The sequence below is a fragment of the Chelonia mydas genome, chromosome 1 (assembly GCF_015237465.2).
Source record: "Chelonia mydas isolate rCheMyd1 chromosome 1, rCheMyd1.pri.v2, whole genome shotgun sequence".
Lineage (NCBI taxonomy): Eukaryota > Metazoa > Chordata > Testudines > Cheloniidae > Chelonia > Chelonia mydas.
This window is the reverse complement of record NC_057849.1, coordinates 118,343,681-118,366,411: the sequence shown is the minus strand read 5'-3', so window position 1 is coordinate 118,366,411 and position 22,731 is coordinate 118,343,681. Positions and strand designations below refer to the sequence as shown.

The following is a 22,731-nucleotide window of genomic DNA, read 5'->3' as shown; positions in this document are numbered from 1 at the left end:
TGCACAGAACCATGGACAGACATATGAAGACATAATTGTGATTATTTTTGTTTGTTACATTAATTAATTTGTCTCAATTGCAAGAGTTCTGGGAACAGTCATTTCTCAAAATGTTAATTTGTGGTTAATTTCAGGTGGTGAGAAAATGTCATCCTCATTTGGAACCCTCTTGTTGTCTTCAATGATTGCTTCACAGTTCAGTTTACTAAAATCTGCAGATCTATTCTGTGACTTATGCTGGGCCACACTCTGATGATTTTCATCTGTGGGGTCATGAGCCCCAGATGGGAAACAAGGAAGAGGCCATGGTGTCACCGCCAAAATCTCTCCATTTAAAAACAAAACAACATGCCTGTTTGCTGGCAAATTGTTGGACAAAGAGGGAGAGTAAGGGAGAGAAGGAAAAAATTGCTTCTTCCTGCTAATGATCTGCTCCTGCAGCCTCTCTAGCACCTGTTATTCATTTCCATCTCCTTGCACTGTACTAGGCTCTAGGAAAGGCATCTTTCATAGTGTGGCCAGCTGCCTGGATTCTGCTGCTGTCTATGGCCCCCCTGCTCTTGGTGCTAAGCCACTTTCTTTAAGCAGCTTTACAAGAGCAGAGCAAACTGCAGGGGAGAGAAGTAAGCTAAGTTGACACCCTTTCATCCAGTAGCACCTACCATCCTCCAGCACCCCTAACCTATTTTTAATTTTGCTCTAGTTAATTTTTTTTTTTAAAATAGGTGATGGGGAAACAGAATGAATCATAGAATAACAGAGTTGGAAGGGACCTCTGGAGGCCACCTAGTCCAACCCCCTGCCCAGAGCAGGACCAATCCCCAACTAAATCATCCCAGCCAGGGCTTTGTCAAGCCTGACCTTAAAAACTTCTAAGGAAGGGGATTCCACCACCTCCCTAGATAACGCATTCCAGTGTTTCACCACCCTCCTAGTGAAAAAGTTTTTCCTAATATCCAACCTAAACCTCCCCCACTGCAACTTGAGACCATTACTCCTTGTCCTGTCCATGACTAACAGGATTAGTAATGAATTGATGCACATATCTCTAAGGATCTCTTCACTAGAAAATTACAGCAAGTTAGGATAAAATCTTGAGGAGTTATATTAACTAACATGGCACTGACCACACCATTGCAGTTGATATTTACCACCACCCAGTTGGCATGATGACAAATATGATTCGTCCATCTACACTGGCTGCAAAGTCATGGTCAGCATAATTTAAAATTCAGTAAGTCAACAACCTAAGAGGGTATACATCCAAGAGTGCCCATGGAGCATAAGTATGAAGCACCTGAGCTGCTAATAATAATAAACAATACCTCATTAAGAAAAGCCACCCAAAAATTGGAAGGTAGCAAAATGTTGTATTTTAAACTGGGCTGTGATCCAGGACCTGTAAGCTGTACATCTGTACCTGGTAAATTGGTTGAAACAGCAATTAAAAACAGAACAAACACACACCTGAAATTAGCATGGCTTCTGCAACAGAAAATTATTTCTTACTAATCTCTTAGGAATCTTTGAACTTGTCAATAAAGCAATAGATAAAGAAGCATCAGTTGACATAATTTATTTAGAACTTCCAGAAGGCCTTATCCCACACAAGAGGCTACTAAAGAAGCTAAGTAGTCACAGGGTCAGAGGCAAAGCATTGTTACGAATCAAAAACTGACCAGAAATCAAAGCGTGTTAATCACTGTGCAGCCTCATCTGGAAAACTGTGTGCTGTCCTGGTCACGGCATCTTTAAAAAGGATATTTCAGAACTAGAAAGGGGTTCACAAAAGAGTCACAAGAATGATCCAGGGCATGAAAAAATATGGAGAGAGATTGAGAAGATGGAGACTGTTCACCTTAGAAAGGTAGGGACATAATAAAAGTAAAGTTGGAGCCCATTTCAGAACCCATTAACCCCAGCTGCAGAACTCAATATTCGGTATATAACCTGCCCCAAACTCCAGTTTGTGCTAGCCTCAGCGGGGCAGGATAGTAGGGAGGTCCAGTCCCACTAAGGGGAGATAAATAATGTGAAATGATGTATGTGTTTTTGGAGGGAGTTAGATGAATAGTAGATGGAAGTTAATTGTTAAGCAGTGTGCTCTGTCCCAGAGGGACAAGGCACTGGAGTGTGAGTAACAAATAACTCAATAGCTTGGTAGGAGGCCAGGTCCTAGAGTCTCCATGCAGCTACAGATTTGGCAGCATTTCCTGGCAGCATCCTGCATGGTATGAAATCCTGAGACTGCTATCCTATATTTGCATTGTGACAATACACTCCATGAATTGTGGGGAATACAACTTCACGATGTAAACATTTCAGCACATCAGCATGCTGTGGCATTATTCTTTTATGGCTTTTTCCGATACCATTTAATAAAGAAGAGGCTCTCCAACTCATCAAGATTTAATACTGTTGCTAAGCTGTTATTTATTTGCCTAAATTATTAGGGGGTGTAATTAAATGCTGTTTGTGGAATTAATCCTATTTACGTTGAAGTCAATGACAAAGATCACATTGACTCTAATGGTGCTGGATCAGAGCCTATATTTGCTATTTTTTCTTTACCAGAAAATAATGGCATGTGTTTAATAATATTCATTAGTTTTTCTGGTAATAGTATGAAATCTCCTCCCATACCAAAATGCAAAAGGAAGTGCCAGTAGCACTTGCCCCAAACAGACAACACAGCAATATTATTTATAATTAACATTTATGGCCCAGAATCTCAGCTAGTGTAAATTGGTAAGGTTCCACTGAAATAAATATGTTTATACCAAGAAACATCAATCAGGATCTGGCCCATATCTTAAAATTGCTATACAAACGTTAATTAATCTTCACAACATCTCTATACGGTGCACAAATACATATTACTATCCATATTTTACAGATAGGGAAACTGAGACCAAAAGAAGTTAAGTAACTTGACCAAGACTACACAGCACTTAACATGTGAGACTAGAACTCAGAATTTCTTGTTTCCTAGTTTTGTGTTCAATCCATTAGAGCCCAGCAGATAATGAAAAAAATCAAACAAGGAAAGTGCAAAACAGAAAATGCATTATTCATGTATCTTATATGCTTTTTTTAAAAAAGATTTATTGTAACCATATCTCTGTGGATAAAGTAGAATAGCCCTAGAAGATACTTAGGGACTGAATTTAGTGCCTGTGACAACAAAAATGTTATCTCAGGACCTTAGATCAAAATTTTATATTTATCCACAGAACAACTAAAATGAGTGCATTGATCCCCACACTGTCTTGCCAACATGCCTTGCACAGATCCACAGGGCACAATGTGCCTTTGATTTTTATGCATTCTCTCTATGAGTGTACTCCATTAGTGCTAGCCTTGGGCCTACAATTTTTCGCAAAAGGGAGACCCACAACTCCACTACTCCAAGATTGGTCCCCCTGGCTTCAGCACTGCTGTATCTCATTGTGGTTCCTCCAGCAGGCCAAAATGAGTGTAGACCTCTGTCAAAGATTTAGGGCTGTCTACACATTAAAATTAATCGGGAATAAGGGGGAGTGTGAATTTAAAGTGGATTAATTCTTCCTGATTAATTACATGTGTGGACACTCTTATTCTGGATAAGACTACCTTACTTCAAAAGCTTAAACCATTGCCAAAGCAGAAAAAACTAATTTGGAATAAGGCACTCTTATTCCGGAATAGGGACATCCACACATGGAGTTAATCAGGAACAGTCAATCAGAAATAGCAATTCGAGAATAACTCCCAGTGTAGCTAAACCATGGGAGTCATATAGCCAGCAGATGTTTACAGTGACACAGGACAGCCTTTTCAAAACAAGCCAGAATTTATTAGTCAAGTAGGGTCTTTAGCTTAGAATGGAAAAGCAAAGCTTATATATATGTCCATGATGGAAGCCCAACCAACCCCACTTGACCAAACTTCCAGGATTCAAATCTCTTTCACTGCATTGAGGAGAAGTCTACTTAACCCAGTCTGCTCATGCTTCTGGTCTTGTTTCAAGTTATAGTCACGCTGTTTTCATATGTTCTGCCTCCCTTGGCTGACAATCATGAAGTTAATGTCTGGTCATTGGTCCTGAGGCTCCATTCCTGGCCTCGCTCCTGGCCCCAGACCCACCCCCCGCTGCAGCCCCAGCCCCCATACCCCTGTCCACACTCCCAGGATGCAGGATTTCCACTAAGAACTGGCCTCTGGGGACCTGAAAGCAAGGTCACTGAGGTTGGCCCTTTCCTTCTTCTAGGTGACTCCCGGTCTGTAGAATTTTCCTGGGAAAACTTCTCCCAGCCAGGCTAAGTTAGCCTTCCAGCTCCCTATGAAGATCAGTCACCACATGGCCAGTTCTGCACTGGCTGCTAGTCCAAGGCTGCTGCCTGCTGTGAATGTATCTGAGCGCTGTGGTGGGAGACTAAAGTTAAGAGTTTAGTATAGTTTTGTAATCTGCACCTTGAGTCCTGCACCCCTAGGTGGTGAGGGGAAATCCTGGGAGCAGAAGCAGCCTGACTCCTCCATGAAGGGATGCCTGCCAGCAGGGACCATCAACCCTCTGAACTGACTGAGGAGTCCAGAGCCATCTCTGAACCGGAGGATCCTTCACGGAGTTTTTGAGTGCACTATCTTTTAGTTAATTAATCAGAGAAATTGTTTGGGAGACCCCTTACTCCCTGAACTGTATCCTCAAGCCAGGGGGGTCAGGATTTGGGGATTTTATTACCTCCTGCCTATGAAACCTGAGGAGGGATCTTAACACCTTATCCCACTTGTGAGTCCTTTGGGCTGTACTGAACCCAGTCAGCCACATTGCTAACTGCTGCACAGATAATGGTCATAGGTCATCAAGGGCCCCAACAAAGTACATGTACCTACAGTTCACTAATTTTCCATTTGCTATACCATATACCAGGTCATGCGATTGGGGAAATTCACGGATATTATCAGCATGGGCACCAGTGATCACGAGAATAGTGCTTTACCTTGTTATATAGATCTCCTGTTTAATAAAATTACTGCGTTTAATATATTGTATGTATTTGTGTTATTTCTTGGGAGTATCCAACTATTTAACAAGTAAGCTGGGGTTACCCTGTGGTTAGAATTTTCCTCCCAAGCTGCCCTGGTGACCTTGCCAGGAAGGAGCGAGAGGGGTGGAGGCACTGCCACATACATTCATATGGGAAAAAAATAAAGCAAGTACACCCTGCCAAGTGGACGGCAGGACCCAGAAGAACCCAGGCCTGTGCATCAAAACTGTAAACAGATTGGCATTAAAGGAGGTAACCAGGTGGAGAGGGGGGACTACAAATATGTTAATAGTGCTTAATAGTTCACTCAGACCGACCAATATACCTCCTGCCTATATCCTACCCAGTCCACTGTCCCAGGCAAGAAATTAACCCCTCCAATCCCAGCTGGTAACAAAACAAAAGTGAGCAAGGAAAACAAGTAATGACTATTTTTCCTAAAAATAATACAGAAATTTCCCACAATCTCCACAATGCCAGAAGGTGGCCAGGAACACCTCTAAAAGTAAGGAAATAAGTCTGTTCAGCTGTCCATTCAGTCCCTGGCCTCTCTGTTGAGATAGCCAATTTGTGCCAATTGTGATAAAGAGACCTATCTCACTGAGTATTGAACATATATGACTGAGCAGCCATCAGATGGCAACATCTTAATAGGCAGCGGGTTTAAAACAAACAAAAGGAAGCATTTCTTCACACAATGCACAGTCAACCTGTGGAGCTCTTTGCCAGAGGATGTTGTGAAGTTCAAAACTATAACAGTGTTCAAAAAAAGAACTAGATAAGTTAATGAAAGATAGCCATTGATGGACCTATTAGCTAGGATGGACAGAGATGCAAAACCATGCTCTGAAGCATCCCCAGGTTTTGTGTTCCATGGGCGACCAGGGATGGATCACTTGATGACTACCTGTTCTGCTCATTCCCTCTGAAGCACCTGGCATTGGCACTGTTGGAAGACAGGATACAGAGCTAGATGGACCATTGGTCTGATCCAGTAAGGCCGTTCCTATGTTCCGGTGACTACCAACCTAAATAGCCAGCAGGGATAACAATTAGTGTAGTGATAATGTAGTGTAATGTAACGATAATTTTGATTATGTGAATATCTGTCCTCTAGACACTGGACTGAAACCAATTAATTTCATAAACCCCACTGAACAGCTATCAGATGGAAACAACTTCCTGCCAGTACCTGCATGGGGCTTCACTGATTCATCACTATATCACTAGAGTTTAGACTGGTGTGACTCCACTGAAATCAGCAGTCATGCTGGCATACAACTGGACTAACGGAGTGGTGAACCAAGCCCAATAGCTACATGTAAACCAGAGACACTGAGTTGGAAAGCTCCATAACGTAGTAACAATTCCCTGAAAAAGTCTCCAGTCCTCCAGCTATATGTATGTATATGCATGTGCGCGCACACGCACACACACACTTTGACCAGACAGCAAAATCACATTGTGTATCTGTACAGTATCACATTCGACAGGTCATTGCACCTTTAATTTAATTAACAATCCTCAACACTGAGCATGAGATTTTCAAAAGCACCTAAATCAATTGGTGCGTCTAAGTCCCTTAGCTGTTTCTGAAAATTCCACCCTATATTATAAAATAGCTCTGGGCCCAATCAAAATTGAGGGCATTCATCATCGCACAGAATCAATGACCACTGCTAATACCTATTATGAAGGGATATTAAAATAGAAAATATATGAAAAAGGTATACCACATAGAAAACTAATGTGGAAAAATCATAATACCTAGCAACCTTGTTAAAGTCTAGAGCAAATAAATAAATAACAGAAAATAAAATTGTAATAGTCTATGATCAGATATCCAGTAACTTATTTACAGGGATTGATCCTGCAAACCCTTATTTCTTCTGATGAGCAATTATTCATGAAAATATTCCAATGACAGTGTGAGCGAGAGAGACTCAGATTAGTAAGGGATGTAGGATTGTGCCACAAGTTATTACAAAATGCACTTTACTACAGCAAAGGTATATAATGATGCTTATGCATTAGCAAAATGAAAGACAACTTCCTGACATGCAGTCATTACTCCCTTAAGTAATTCTTATTCCCATGAATAGGCTCATTTAAATCAATGGGACTAATCACATGAACACAGTTATATAAGATTAGGCCTGTGGGGATGACTGTACTACTTTAAGTTAAATAATATTAAGGGTCAGTGGTAAATAGCATAGCTCCACTGAAGTCAACAGAGGTAAGCCCATTTATACCAGCTGATGATCTGGCCCCATTTTTTAAAATAAACTTGTTATTATAATTGGAAATGTTTATCTTAATGACTGAATTAGTAAGAAGAAGGAAGATTATTTGATCAGAAATCCTATTATTTCAGTCATTTATATCTAGTATAAAGTACATAAAAATCTTGATACATTACTATTTCAAGGAGATATTTTTGCTCTTAAACATGTAAGGTTCATGTGTTTAATGATACACATACAAAATTCTTATGTGACACTTAGGAGACTGTTTTCCATATTTCGTTCTCTCTCTTGAGATTTGGTCAGTATTTTAGAGTTCTAAAACCTTTAAAAGAATTGAAAATGTAAATGTAATTTACTCTCAGCTGTACAGAATGAAAGTCCCATCATGCAGAGGAAAAGGATAGAATATGACCCTCATATAAAGTAATTAGTGATGGACTTACTCATGCTGTTTACCCTGTGTTAGGACTAAATACATTCCTACCTTCCCACCTCCCTACCCTGTATACCACTGAAAGAGAAGAAGGAAAACCTTGGGGCCAAATCCTGCTTCCACTAAAGTCATTAGAAATTTTGCCACTGGTTTCAATAGCAAAGATTAGGACCCTAGCCCCTTTCTACTCCCTGTAGGCTGATTGTCCACTCCCTTGCACCATGTGTAGTCATTTACAGTTGGGCAAAGTGGGTGCTTAATGGAGATAAACCACTTTCAGATTAGAATGGTAGCACTTTACACCCACTTTGTTGAGATGTAAATGACTACACAAGATACAGAGCAGGGGAGAATCAAGCCCGCAGTATTCTCATTCTTTATAAGACAAAGAGTTGTACACCTATAAGGACAAAGCCTAGTCCTACTGAAATCAGTGGGAAAACTCACAGTGACTTTAATGGGACCAGATTTTGGCCTCTGTCTGTCTGTCTGTCCTTCTGTCTTAGATCTTTGTAGACATCCGACACCAGTATCTAATATTTTCAGCGCTGTGTGCAGGTTTAGTCACTGAAATATCCTGTCTCCTCAGGACCCTTTCCACTTTGAGTACTGAGAGCTAGAAAAGTACTGCCAAGTCATCAAACTTGAGTATCTAAACTTGGGCAACTATGATAAATCCATATTTAGATACTTAAAACAGGTATTTAGCCAGTAGGCAGTTAAAATGACTAAATGTGTATTTAGTTCCTTAAATCTGAATCTAGTTGCCTAAATTAGGCACCCAAGTTTAGAATTTGGGCCCTCAATTTATTGCTGCAATTTTCAAATTTTCAGAAGTCTGGGATTTGTCTTTAAGCACAGTATGTCAAGGACTCACGCATGGAAAACATGACTGTGTCTCAGGCTTAAATACTTTTCAATAGAAGCAAAGCATTTCCCAGTGTCAAACAAAAAACCAAAATCTTCTAGCTCAGCAGTTCTCAAACTTTAGCAACTGGAGGACCCCCGTTTTGATTAAAATTTTTTGCAGACCTCCAATTCCCCACTCAGCCCTAGGCCCCACTCCAGCTCCACCTCTTCCTGTCCCCACTCCACCCCACCCCTCCTCTTCCCCACCTCTTTCCACCCCCTCCCCCGAGCTCGCCCTGTCCCCACTCCTCCCTCCCAGCGCCTCCTGCAGGCCACTGAACAGCTGTTCCATGGCTTGCAGGAGGCACTGGGAGGGAGGGGGAGGAGTTGATCAGCGGGGCTGGCGTCCCTGGACATGACTCGCAGATCCCCTGGAGTACCCTCACAGACCCCCAAGGGTTAGCAGACCCCATTTTGAGAAACCCTGTTCTAGCTGAAAACAACTCTGGCTCTTGTAAGTCTGGCATCTTTAACATCAATTTAAGCCGTATTTTTACTTTGTTTTGGACACTAATTTAACATTCAAAGTCAGTGATGGCAATCTGAAAGGGTTGAATAATAATTGCATATCCTAGAGCATTGCTTCCACATACATTAATCATTAAATAAAAACTTGAGCTAAATGAGAAATTTATATCATCCTACTAAAAATACAATGAATTATATATTTAAGATAGTGATGCTTATTTCATATACAAATAATTCAAGTACTTTTTCATCCTTCTTGCTTTTGAATTTGAACAGCAACTAATGTGTTGTTGGACATTAATGAACATAATAAAAGATACATTTTATGTAGCACTGAGTCAAGTGTTTGACAACAAATATGGATTCAGGTGAGATCTGACAATTTCAGATTCAGATAAACATTTGCTAATTTGGAAGAAAAGGTTTTGCTCATCTGTCTGTACAAATGTGACTACTAAAGACTTGGGGCCTCATTCACTACTGTTTTACAGGATCACCTTTTGGTTTGTGTTTATATAATGCCTCGAAAAATGGGGTCCTTGTCCATGAGCGGGACTCCTAAGCACTAATGCAGTACAAATAAATAATAGTTACACAAGTGTTAGTCTATTGAAATCCAAGGATTAAGGTAGCGCTTAATCAGGCCCATACAGTTTTGATATGTCCCAAATTCAGATATAGTCAAAACTCAGACAGGTAAAATTCAAAAAACATGCTAAATGAACAAAAAATTAAAATTTCACAGTATTTTATGTTAAATAAAAATCTGCCTCCTTATTGACCTCTAGGCCTGATTCTCATTCACACAAGTGCCATTTTACACCACTCTGGCAGTGCAAACTTAGAACAGAAGAAAAATATATTTATATCCACTTTAAGACCTTTCTACAGGTCTAAAGTAGCACAAGGTAGGCTTAGTGTAGATGAGATCAGGCCCTCTATTTTTAAACAGTGTTCCTCATTTTACTGAAAAGTACACATGGTCATATAAATCATTATGAAGTTTTTAACTAATATATAATTGTAATAAATAGTTTTAATTGAAAATAGGTTTTTATCATTTAAGCAGAAACAACAAATACCAATTCTGTTCTCAGCTTCAGTAGTGTTAATCTGGAGAAACTCTGTTGTTCAGATTTACATCAGAATAAATTAGATCAGAATTTGGCTCATAGTTTCACCAAAAAAGTCCAATCCTTTGGTTGTTTCAGGTAAAATTCCTAATTACTCAAAGTGACAATGATATTGCTGTTGGAAATAAAATGTATTACTGTACTTAGAAACAACTGAAAGTTGAGTACACTGACGTACCATTACCATTAATACAGCTGAAAAAGGGTAGGAATAATACGGTTTACAATTACCCAATGAATATTTGAAACTTTCTCCTTTTGTAACTGTGAGAAATACTTCACCCTGGAGAGTGCTTGTTTTGAACTGTGTACTTCTAAAAATTCTAGAAGAACAAAAAATTGTTGTAGCACTATAGTTTCAATACATGCATCTTACGTCAACAGGAGTTCTACCAGAGTGAGGATTTAATATTCCAAAAGCTGTTGTATTTAGATGATCAGAAGTGTTTGCAGAAAAACTGCACAATTCAAATTCAACTTTTCAAGGTGGAGTATTTATCACTGTCAAAAGAAGGCAGTTTTACCAACCACACAAATGCAAGCCTACTAATTCCTACCCCTTATAAACATTATGATAAATAATAAATAACATAAGAGATTTTGTAAATATTTGACTTATTATCCCAATTCCCAGCAGCAGTTACGCTGTGCACAGGTTTACCTACATCGTTTACATAAGACAGGCTCCAATCCGCTATCTCTCTGATAAGTCTTTTATACCTTGGCATTTGACCTCCATGTAATTATCCTTGTTACAGCATCATAATAGCTGGATTGGAACAGTCGATTATCCAAAAATACAGCTGAAGGCCTGATTTCCTTGGCCTTATTGGGTCTGATTCAAGCAAAGATGCTCACCCTCCCCAAGCTGCAAAACCCAGAATCCACTAAGTGACCTGACCTAAATGCCTATGCCATGCCATTCATGAGGGACAGAGTCAAGGAAGTTTGGTTCCTCAGAGGAAGGATGGATAATGGGCCTGAGTCAGCACTCTCTCTTACAGTGGGTTTATACCAGTATAACAACTGTTATAACAGTAATGGACTGGTGAATCAACCTAGCCTGCTGTGTCAAACTCTGAAACCTAAAACTGGTACGTAAGGGAAATAATGGATGAAAGTTCCCTGTTAAAGAGGAAGGGGAAGGGAACCGGCAATGCGTTCAAGTCATGGTTGTGGAAACTAATGTCTCTGTAAATAAAGGGAAAAATTTGATTTAATTATACTTTGCACAAGGGTAAACAACCACACAAGGTAAAGACAGTGAAGACCAGGTCCCTGTTTCCCCCCCACAGGGGCTCAAGTTATTACCCCACAGAACTCTCCGTCAGCACAAAACAGCTCCTATTTCACAGCACTGAAATGTATGCTGAGCAATAAAGAGCACCCTAGCAGTTATTGGCCTGAGCCACCTGCAGCCTCAGATTTGGCAGCTGTGTCTGAACTAATCTTAGCCCTTACTTTAACAACATTTGCACTGGCTTGAGTGTGTAAAGTGTGTAGTTTCTCTCTCTCATATACATATTCCAACTTCAAAAAGAACTGTAAAACTGTGCCCTCAGAGCAGCAAAAGGATGAACCTTTTCCATCAAGCTCCATGATTTTGGAATTCTCTCTCCCTAACTCAAGATTTTTATTTTCACTTTAATTTTGGTTTGTTGTTGTTCTGGCTTTGATTGTTGTTATAGTGCAGGCATGGTAGGAGTTTATTAGTGGTTTTGCTCATCTTTGCTTTTACTGGAATATTATAGTATGCTGCTTGTTTTTCATAATCAGTTGGATTTTTTTAAATTTCATGCATAAAGGCTATTTGGGCAATGGGCTTTAAGAAATTTAAAATATTATAATATTCAGCATATTATTAGAGCATTCAAAATGCTTGGCTCTCGGGAGCGGAATTAGAATGAAGGAAGTGAACTAGAGAAGAATGAAAGTATCCTGTGTTGTGTTCTTTAGAAAACACTAATTTAGGCCCCAATCCTGAAGTGAAAACCGTGAGGGCAGTCCTTTGTGCCCATGTGGAGCTCCATTAAAGTCAATGGGTATCTCACTGCAGGATCAGGGCTTCAACTATAAGAAAAATAACTAAATAAATTAATAACAAATATGTTATTTCCAGTCAATTCTAAGGCAATTTAATCTTACATTCTTAGCTACTGATTTGGTATTATATCTGCTCGATTCTTCTGTACTAAATTAAGTAATAAAAAGGATAAAAATAATATACTTTACCTTTTTAAAATTTGAGGGAACGTTAGTGTTCATGGAAAGATTGGTCTGATTGTACATGCTATCAGAAAAAATAACAAAGATGGGCTGCCTGTTTATTTTTTCAAGCAGCTTTGACAATTTGCTTTAACCCTGACATGCAACATCTCTGCTATGTTGAGGGTCCTTGCCTAAGAGAACATTGATTTTTGTGGTGTTGATGAACTCTTCCTATATATATATATATATATATATATATATATATATATAGGAAGAGACTAAAAATATCCATTTTACCCCCCCCAACACTTTGTCCCTGCATCAGCAAAGCATGTGCCTACCCTTATATATTTGAAGTCACATTGGGCCAAATTCTCAAAGGCTTTAAGGCACCTAAAGATAGGCACCTAGTTGCTTTTGGAAATCTCACTTGGAACCTAACTCCAAACCTCACTAGGCATCTATCTACATTTTTAGGCACCTAAATACCTTTGAAAATCTGGCCTTTTAACTTGAAGCAACTTTAAGCTCTAAAGTCAATGGGACCATTTAAGCGTTTAAGTACATGCTTAAATATTTTGCTGAGTTGGGGACTTGTGCAAAAACTTATGGTCCCAACTCTGTAAACTCTCATGGACTTCAGGTTTGTTTGTGTAAAGGCTACTGGATCAAGCCCAGCAAGATGAAAAGAGTAATAAATAGGTTGTCTCACTTAGACCTCTGGTGCTATCCTTTTGAATTATTAAGGTAATAGTTTAAAACTGTAATTTGAACTATTCCTTTGAAGATTTTTTAAATAAATGTTTTATTTAAACTCTTTTTAGTACTAGCCAAGTATGACATTTTCTATCATCGCTGGGGTCATTATCCCATTAAGATCCAAAGAATTTATATGTGCATCTCTTATTAACCGTGCTAGCAATATGCCTCTAAACAAAACCCATATATGTAATATCAATAGTGCTTGAAAATATATGCATATACACTACTGTATGTATATATGTTTGTATGTATGTACACATACAGTTTTAATGTAAAGCAGAGCTACTGGACTGAACTTCACAGGATTGTCCTTGAACCATTACCTTTGTTGGATTTTTGCTAACTTTTAGCTAGAGCTGAGTGAATAGTCCTTAGCAAATAATTTGCTAGATAAATTGAATTGGGTTGATTTTTTCTGTTCCTGAATTGCCTCTGATCAAATTTCAATTTTATTCAAAATTTATTCACCATTTGACATTTTGCTAGATAATTTCTATGAATAATTATTGGATAGTAGATTTTTCAGGAGCAGTCAGTTATAAATAGTCAACACAATACTGTAAATTCAAATTCAAAGATGTGTTCAGTTTGATTGGATACCCAGACCACATGGGATTGTTTCTGTTACATGACTGGATTAGCATAACACTTAAAAGCAGATTTCTCATGTTTACTTGTTCAAAATTAATTTTCGGCAAAGATTCTCTAACATTTGCCTAAAAATTGCTGTTTCTGCAAACATTTCTGACAATACATTTATTTGCTAGAATATTTGTGAAAAGTGAACACAAAAGGGGCATGAACTCAGCTAAAGCAAACTCATATTTTATTTGAGTGAATATTTATAGGATTTTTTAAATTATTCATTCAAATTTGCTTTTAGCATACTTTATTTAGACTGCCACACAAGTGCATCTTGATTAGGAAGGAAAAACATAAGCGCTCATTTGTATCACATTTTACATGTAGTAGCAAGGTGTTCAGAAGAAGAGGATTTAAAAAGACATTAGTGAAAAGAGATAACCGTATCAGAGAATGGTACAAGATAATGTGTTGACCTGAAATGACAGAGCCAAGGTGCAAATTGGATGACATAATCTGGGGTCATACAAGGGAGGATGTTCCAGCCATGGCAAATGTGCATGATGTTCAATTTTTCAAAGCTGATGAGCTCCCTCTCACAAATTGTGTACTGCTTGTTTACCATGATTACTATACTTCATTGGTCACCATGACAATCCCACTACTACATGAAAGATTCATTTTCCTAATCAGCTTGTGAAGAGAGACAGGAGATATATAAAGGGTGATTTTACCCTCAGTCCTCAATGAAGGTGACACAAAAACATCAAGAAGGGAAATAATGAAAGCATGCCAATAGAAGTCAAAGTTATCTTTGACTTGTTTCAAAGACTATAATATTTGAAATCACAATTTACTCAACTGTAGCCATGAAAATAACAGAGCTCTAAATACAGTATCCTTATTACTATTTATTTTGAGTGTAAACTCTCTGAAATAGAAAGGAAAGAATAAAAACAACTGTTAGCTACTAGAAAATATTGACATTTATTTTTAGTATTTTTATTTCTTCAGCAGTTACAAAATGAATGTTCAAATAAACTGGCCCCAAGTTTCCTTTGGCTTTTGCCTTTAAAAATGAGCGTATTGTATATTAAATAAATGCACTGATTATAATAATTATTGTATAGTGCATATTGTCAGATGTATCTTAACCTTCTCTACACTAGGGAAGTTTTGCAAAAATATTTCATCATTGTTAATACATCAGTTAACACGCACAGCAGTTTCACTGCAACACTGGAACTCTAGCGTAAAGGGGCCACTGGATAACATCACTGTTTTAAGGACCATGTTGATTAGAGCTGTTCTGAGCATGGTTTGATAATGCAGTGCTTAAAACACTGGCAATTGCCAGGAGGCTATCTAGACCAGGGGTGGACAGCCGGAGGGCTGGATCTAGCCTGTGAGCCATTTTAAACTGGCTGCGAGCTCCTGCTAGGGAGTGGGGTCTAGGGCTTGCCCCACTCCAGCCAGGGCGCTGGGTTGGGGTCCACACCAAGCAGCTCGGCTCTGCTCCGGTGCTCCAGCTGGGGCGCAGGATCAGGGCAGCACAACCCAGCTGGGCCCTGCTCCGGCACCACTCCACGCAGCTCCCAAAAGATGTGGCATGGCCCCGCTCTGGCTCCTAAGCGCGCCAATGGGAGCTGCAGGGATGGTGCCTGCAGATGGGGCAGCATGCGGAGCCGCCTGGCCGCACCTCCAGGTAGGAGCTGGAGAAGGGATATGCCACTGCTTCGAGGAGCCCCCGAGGTAAGCGCTGCTCGGAGCCTGCACCCCTGAGCCTCTCCCCACGCCCCAATCCTCTGCCCCAGCCCTGATCCCTCCAATCCCCTCGTTCCCAACCCAGAGCACCCTCCTACATCCCAAACTCATTCTCAGCCCCACCCCAGAGCCCTCACCCCCTCCTGCACCCCAACCCCAATTTTGTGAGCATTCATGGCCCGCCATACAATTTCTATTCCCCGATGTGCCCAGCCCTGATCTAGACTAAGGCTCCTAACATTGCTAATGATGGTGAAGCTGAATTGGATTTGGCAGTAGTTGGGAAATTTTTTCCAAAATTTGATAGACAAGGTTTATGTGTAGTGTGAGTGTGCCCATACATTATTTGTGGCATTTCTGGATGCCTTGTACTGTCAATTTGGGTAATGGGGTGAAGAATTCAAATCCAGTTTTAGGTCCTTAAAAATAAAAGTTAGAGGGGTATGTGTTTTTTGTTTGTTTTTATTTGGGTGGGAGTGTTTGTTTTACATTTACTATTATGTTACATTTTAAGGTGTTCCCACTCCCACTAAAGTCAATGACAAAACTTTCAAAACTTCTTCCACAATTTATTTTGAGAGAGAGAGAGAGAGAGAGAGAGTTCATTTTGCAGGGCAAGGGTTTGAGTTTGGAGTCTTTTTCATTAGGTCTCATTTGCTTTTAAGACACTATTGTTGAGCATAATGAAAGCCAGAATTGCATGGGGATAAAACTGCACTCCCTAGGAAAAATAGTCCATTTCATTAAAAATCAAACAAACAAAAAACAGGGCGTACCCTGTAGGGTGCTCAGTGCCCTCACCTCCTATGGAAAGCAACAGACCCCTTCATTTCAATAGGACTATCTGCAAAGTAAGCTACTACTCATCCTGAGGAAGGGGTGATGAGACCAGAATCCCACCCAAATGCTGCATGTACTTTGCACCTTGCAGGCTGCTATCCGAAGCATGCATCCTGGTTCCCCTCGGGGCACGTTTGGCTAGCACTCAATAGCTATACAGGGATGGGAAAGCTGAAGGAGGACCTGGAAACCACTTGGATCAACTCTGATTCATTTACACACGCGCGCGATTATCCAAATACCGTACTTTACATGTAGCCTAGGAGTCCCATGGAAAGTTAGACGCGCAGGGGCAAGCGCAAGGCGCTGCAAGATCCCGCGCGGGCTATGCAAACCTTGGGGCGCAGAGAGGCAGGCGCGGAGCTGGCGGCTGCTGGGGCAGGGAGCTCGCTGCTCCGAGAGGAGGCCGAGGAAGAGCCCCGCGTGGCAGCCCCAGGGCTTGGCGCATTAAGATTACAGAGAAAGCCCAGGCGTAAACCCGGCTAAACGACCAAGGAGCTCTAGGGTTTTACATCCTGTTAAGTTCTTTCCAAGGATCAAACTGTCAAGCAATTGGTCTGTGCGAGGCACAGGTCTGGCCACCCCGAAGAGAGGGTGAACCAGCCCCGGGCGTTAGCACCTCGTCACGATCGCAGTGCCCCGGGGAAGCGAGCCCCTCGCCACAGCACCAGCCGTGCCCGGCGCTGTCCAGTGCGTGGCAGCGGGAGCGTGCTTAGCCGGGGAGCCGCTGTCACGCCCTTGCCGCTTAGGAGAGCCGGGGGCAACTTGTACCCACGCCCAGCGCTCTCTCGCACGCCCACATACACACGCCCAGCGCTCTCTCGCACACCCACATACACTCACCCCACTCCGCGGGGTGTCTGCGCGGAGCTCCTACCTGGGGGTGTCCGGCCGGCGCTCCGCGGGTCACCATCTCCCGGCGGAGAGAGGCGCGGCAGCCCGGGCAGCAGAGCCTCCGCCGCGCCCGCGCTGAGCGAGCCCCGCCGCCGCCCGGTCCCGGCTCACAGTGCCCGCCGCCGCGCTGCTCCCGTCACAGCCCCGCCGCGGAGCCCGGTCGGCGGGAGGCTCGCAGCCTCGCCACAACAGCCCATGCCGGGGCGCGGGGCTCGCCGCGCTGCCCTCAAGCTCCGCGGCGCCCGGCTCCGGGTCAGCCCCGGGGGGGCGGGAGAAACCCGGCGCCCAGCCTCTCGCCCCGCCAATCCCGGCTCGGCGCTCACGTCGCTGCTCCTGAATGGGCCGCAGGCGCTCAGAGCAAGAGGAGCCGGGGCGCGCTGCCCGGGCCCAGCCAACCCGCCGGGGCTGCTGCGCGCTGCTCTCCGCCAGCAGCAACTGCCCTGGGCCGGGACAAGTGAGTCCCCCGCCCCGCCTTGCCTTGCCTTGCCTGCGGCTTAGCTGGGGCGCGGGAGGGGGCCTCTGAGGTGGGAGCGGAGCAGGCGTCTGCGGGGGGAGGGGTCAGAAATTAAGTGAACCAAGCTCTGGCTGAGCCTCCCCTCCTGCGATGCCGGCAGCGGCCCTGAGGCCTGGGGCTGCTTGGAGAGGGCGTCTCGCCCCCAGCTCACGGGGAGGCTGCAGCGCGGTGTCCGCACCCCCACCCCCCCCCAGGTGCAAAGTTTCTGGGACCGTCTAACGCGACAGGAAAGCCCGTGCGCTGAAGCGACCTCCACGCTCCGTCTGAGGAGGAGAGTTCAGCCCCGGAGCTGAGAACGGGCTTCCTTGAGGACCTGCCACTCTTGCTGCCTTGATTTTGCAAGTTTTTGTGGGTTTCGTACTTGAGTGGCCGGCGGGCTTTCCTGCTCCTCTGAACGTTATCTTATACTCGCTGATTCTGCAAGGCTTTTAACCCCGTCAGAGACATTCAAAACTACTTTGAAAGCCGCTAACAAACGATCATAACATTAGGTACAAAAACTCCATACAGCTAACGTTCAGGTTGGAAAAGGAGCTGACAAAAGCCACTCAGTTCAGCACTGAAAGAGGCTTAGGCACAGCTGCATGGGTCTCAGCTGCAACTTCCTAGAGAATCTTAATTCAAATGAACTGAACATAAGGATGTGCCAGGTGCACTAGGGACCCCATTTGTTTATTATTATTTAAATAAAATGAGACAGCTACCCCCAGCTCTAGGTACCCTGACACTTATTTTAAATAACAAAGACTAACTGCCCAGCATCATAACAAAGCCCCAACGCACAATAAGATTAACATCCAGTAATTTAAGTAGCAAAAACAAAAATGCCTCCCACATCCTAAATGATACCTCACTTAAACCCTTCAGCCCTTTCCAAAAGCTCTAGCAAACAAATGGTTGTTGCAGCATGTCAAGCCAAAGTCAGCAGACTCAGGCTATTCTAGATTAATATGAGGGCAGTTCCAGAAGCATGGGGCATAAAATATACAAAGAGCATCTTTTCTTTCCATACCACTCCTCATTGTAGTATCTTGTAAGTCACTGGTATTGTAACCAACATTACTGGAGTTAAGGCTTCATTGTTAGCCTACAGTTTGCTCTCAGGAGCTTGGGAGTGTTGGTAGACAAAAAGAAAAGGAGTACTTGTGGCACGTTCGAGACTAACAAATTTATTTCAGCATAAGCTTTCCTGAGCTACAGCCGATGAAGTGAGCTGTAGCTCACGAAAGCTTATGCTCAAATAAATTTGTTAGTCTCTGAGGTGCCACAAGTACTCCTTTTCTTTTTGCGATTACAGACTAACACAGCTGCTACTCTGAAACTTGGTAGACAAAGGTACTATTCAAAAATTAATGCTGGTGAATGCAGAGTAAGTGGAAAAATCATCCATGATTTAATAAAGAACAAGGCCTGATCTTAGGTGTATTACTGATGATTCATAGGATAACACTGCTGCACTGATTTAGAAAATTTGGTAAAGTATGAAGCTAAGAGGAATAGCTGAAGTAGTACCATGGCTGTTCGGTTTGCATCCTACCTGTAATAAAGGAGATTGCCCAACCCAAAACTGGATCCAGGCTGGTTGTTTGAACTTGAATTAGAGGTGGGCAAGAGTAAATTCTGCCCATGTCAGAAAATGGCCATTGCCTCCTGTGATTTGAGGTTGGGTTCCACCTACTCCTACTGTTTGGATAGTCCACATTAAGAGGTTATTGGATCCCAAGTGTTTCTAGAGGGTTCTGAAGGAGATTATGATTTCTCTGACAGATACTATTAATGGATTGGTAGGATTTTATAAAGATCTTTGGCCTTTAATCTTCAACAGTGAGACCCCAAAGCATCTTGGTTCATGCGGAATCTGCAACAGGTGAAGTGAGCAGGTAGTTGCTAGCGGGCCCGTAGAAATCTCTTGTATAGTCTGTCAGTGATTTTTGTTAAAAGATTTTATATTGTGCCTGTGTGGGAGGTGAACAGGTTTCTTTACCTCAACCAAAAACCTTCATAAAATCTCAGCTAGCAGATTTGTTTCAGGTGTTAACATCCTGGTTAATCTGGACATTGTCCTCTGACTCAGTGGTTCATATGAGTACCTCCTTCTGAGGGAATTATGTGTTCCTTTGCTGATATAACCATACAGCTTTAGAGTGAAATGTCTGTCTATAGGAACAGGGCAGTAGCTTCAGGGGATGAATACTAAGTCTGTTCTGCTTGTGCGCTCTGGACCAAAAAAAGAAAAAAGAGAATTAAATATGAAAGCCTAGTTAAAATGAAGTGATTTAAAAAATACTGTAAAGCATAGAATAATGTATTTTGAGACTTCTTGTTTTCTGCTAAACTCTGTTCTTTCATTACCTTGTCCTCCTACCTCCACCCATTTGCTTAGTTCATCTACCTGTTGCATTCTTTCTGATATGAGATTGTAGGCTCTTTGGGACAGGGACGGTCTTCTTTGTTATTTGTCCGCACAGCACCTAATATAATGAGACCCTGATCCTAGACTCTACAATAATAATGAACAAGATATTGAAAGGAGACTGTTCATTTTGGATCCCTCCATTCTTGGCTGCCCTGCTTAAGACACCTTAAAGGGGAATATTTTTACAGTTCTGAACCACCACCATTTAAAAACTACCTCAGGTTGGGTACCCAAGAATGGAGAAATCCAAAATTATGAAAATCTGGGCCAATAAGTCATCACTAAAAATATATCCAGATGCCAAGTTGTATTTCTAACCCAAATTCTCAGCCTGATCTTGCAGCCCTGAGTAAGGGATGTAAGACTGGGTCCTGTGTCTCAAGTATTCTCACTTTGTAAAAGTTAGTAATGCTTCTTCTATTGGACTCTATGACATTTACATATACATAGATTTTAACATTATTCATTTCATTCACTGTAGAACATTTGTTATTAAGTTACATGAATTCATATTTTTTCTTTCCAAAATTTGCCTTTTTAAAAAATGGCTGAAACACTAAATATCCATATGTACACATCCAGTATGCCTTAACAATATTTATCTATTTACAAGGTTTTGTCAGTAGTTTTCAATACTATGGCCTTGTCACAGGGTGCAGCCCTCACTGCCAGACTGGGCACCTCCTCCTGATAGTACTAGGGATTAGCTCAAGGCTGATGCCCACATCCACAGTCTGCACACTGGCACTCTGTCTTTGGTCCCACCTATGGCTACTCTCTCACCACCCAGAACCACAGTGTCCTCTTTGTGATTCAGCCTTCTGGATAATTCATCATCTCTGTTCCCCCCTTCTGGAAACAGTCCAGCCACTTCTCCAGTGGCAAGTGTGGGGGGACCCACTACTCTGGGCCCCAATCCAGGGACCCTGATAAATAGAATCCTCCTGCTGCTCCTCTGTAACCTCTGTCAATGTTGCTCTATTTCCCTGGGCCACTTCCCCATGGCCCCAGAACCTTCTTTACCCTCTCCTCAGGGCACTCAGCTGCTCAGTCCTAAGAACCAGCCACTACTCTGCCCAAAGTGCTTACAGTTCTCTCAGCCCTCCACAGACAGACTCCTTGCTCCTAGCAGTAACTCACCTACTCTGCCCTGCAGCTCCCTTTTATCTGAGCCTGCCAGGCCTGGATTGGTTGCTCCCTGCAACTCCTTCCTGATTGGCTGTGATTCATACAGCCTCTCTGGGCTGCTCGGGCAACTCACCTCTATTGCACCTTCTGGGGCAGGGCATGGCCCTTTTTATGCCTGTGTGGGATAGGCACCCCATCATAGGTGCTTAATAATCTCAGGTCCCAATGAAGTCAATATGAAAAACAGGGCCACAACAACTTTGAAAACCAGGCAAATAAAGTATAGAGATCATCCTTATTTTCCTGATAAAAAAAGTTTAACTATGCAGAGGTGCTTTCCAATACAAGTTTTTAATTATATGCAGGAAACTGTGACCTTAAAACAATTATCATTATTGAAAGCAGATATTACACTTTAATCTATGAAGGGTCCCATACCAGAAGGGACCAAAAACAGAGTGGAAATGTTTTATAGTTATGATATAACATGTAACATAGTGAATAGAATAATGATCAAATGAAGTCACAACATCTAATTAGATGATAATTTGAGGGGATTCGGATGTTCAGATATCAGGGTGATGTATATGGCACAAGTGCTTAGATCAATAGACAAGAGGTGCAAAGTGCTTCCTTTTTATTTTCACAGTAGATGGTTCTTTAAAGGCAATAACAATATGGTTCTTTAAAGAGAATACCAAGATCAAAATTCAGGCTAGAAATTACTAGCATTTTTCACAGTGAGGGTAATAACTATTGGAGCAACATCCACAGGGAAATAGTGGATTCTCCATAATTTTGAAGTCAAAATTGGATGTCTAAAAGATGCTGTACCTCAGCCAGAACATATGGGCTTGATGCAGAGATCACTGGGTGAAATTGTATGGCCTGTGTTATACAGGAGGTCAAACAAGATTGTCATAATGGTGCCTTCTGGCCTCAAACAATCTATGAGGTAATATCTGTACCTTAGCTACATACATTTCAAAACAGAAGGATGAGGTGATTATCATCTCAGGATAAAATTATTACAGAATTAAAAGAGGTTTCAGAGTAGCAGCCGTGTTAGTCTGTATCCGCAAAAAGAAAAGGAGGACTTGTGGCACCTTAGAGACTAACGAATTTATTTGAGCATAAGCTTTTGTGACCTACAGCTCACTTCCTTGGATGCATTCAGTGGAAAATACAGTGGGGAGATTTATATACACAGAGAACATGAAACAATGGGTGTTATCATACACACTGTAAGGAGAGTAATCACTTAAGGTGAGCTATTACCAGCAGGAGAGAGAAAAAAACCTTTTTGTAGTGATAATCAAGGTGGGCCATTTCCAGCAGTTGACAAGAACGTCTGAGGAACAGCAGGGGTGGCAGGGGTGGGGGGGTGGGGAGGGGAATAAACAT

General features: G+C 42.0%; 1 protein-coding gene across 2 annotated transcripts in view; it reads right to left on the bottom strand.

The window, feature by feature from the left end:
- Nucleotides 1–17,629, bottom strand: part of CNGA3 (cyclic nucleotide gated channel subunit alpha 3) — a 60,920-nt gene extending 43,291 nt beyond the window's left edge. The window contains exon 1 of one of the 2 annotated variants that reach the window (XM_037898674.2): nucleotides 17,253–17,629. The gene's annotated coding sequence lies outside the window, so the exon portion shown is untranslated. The remainder of the gene's footprint in view (nucleotides 1–17,252) is intronic. The other variant, XM_037898670.2, reaches the window with a different exon arrangement.
- Nucleotides 17,630–22,731: the final 5,102 nt, after the last annotated feature.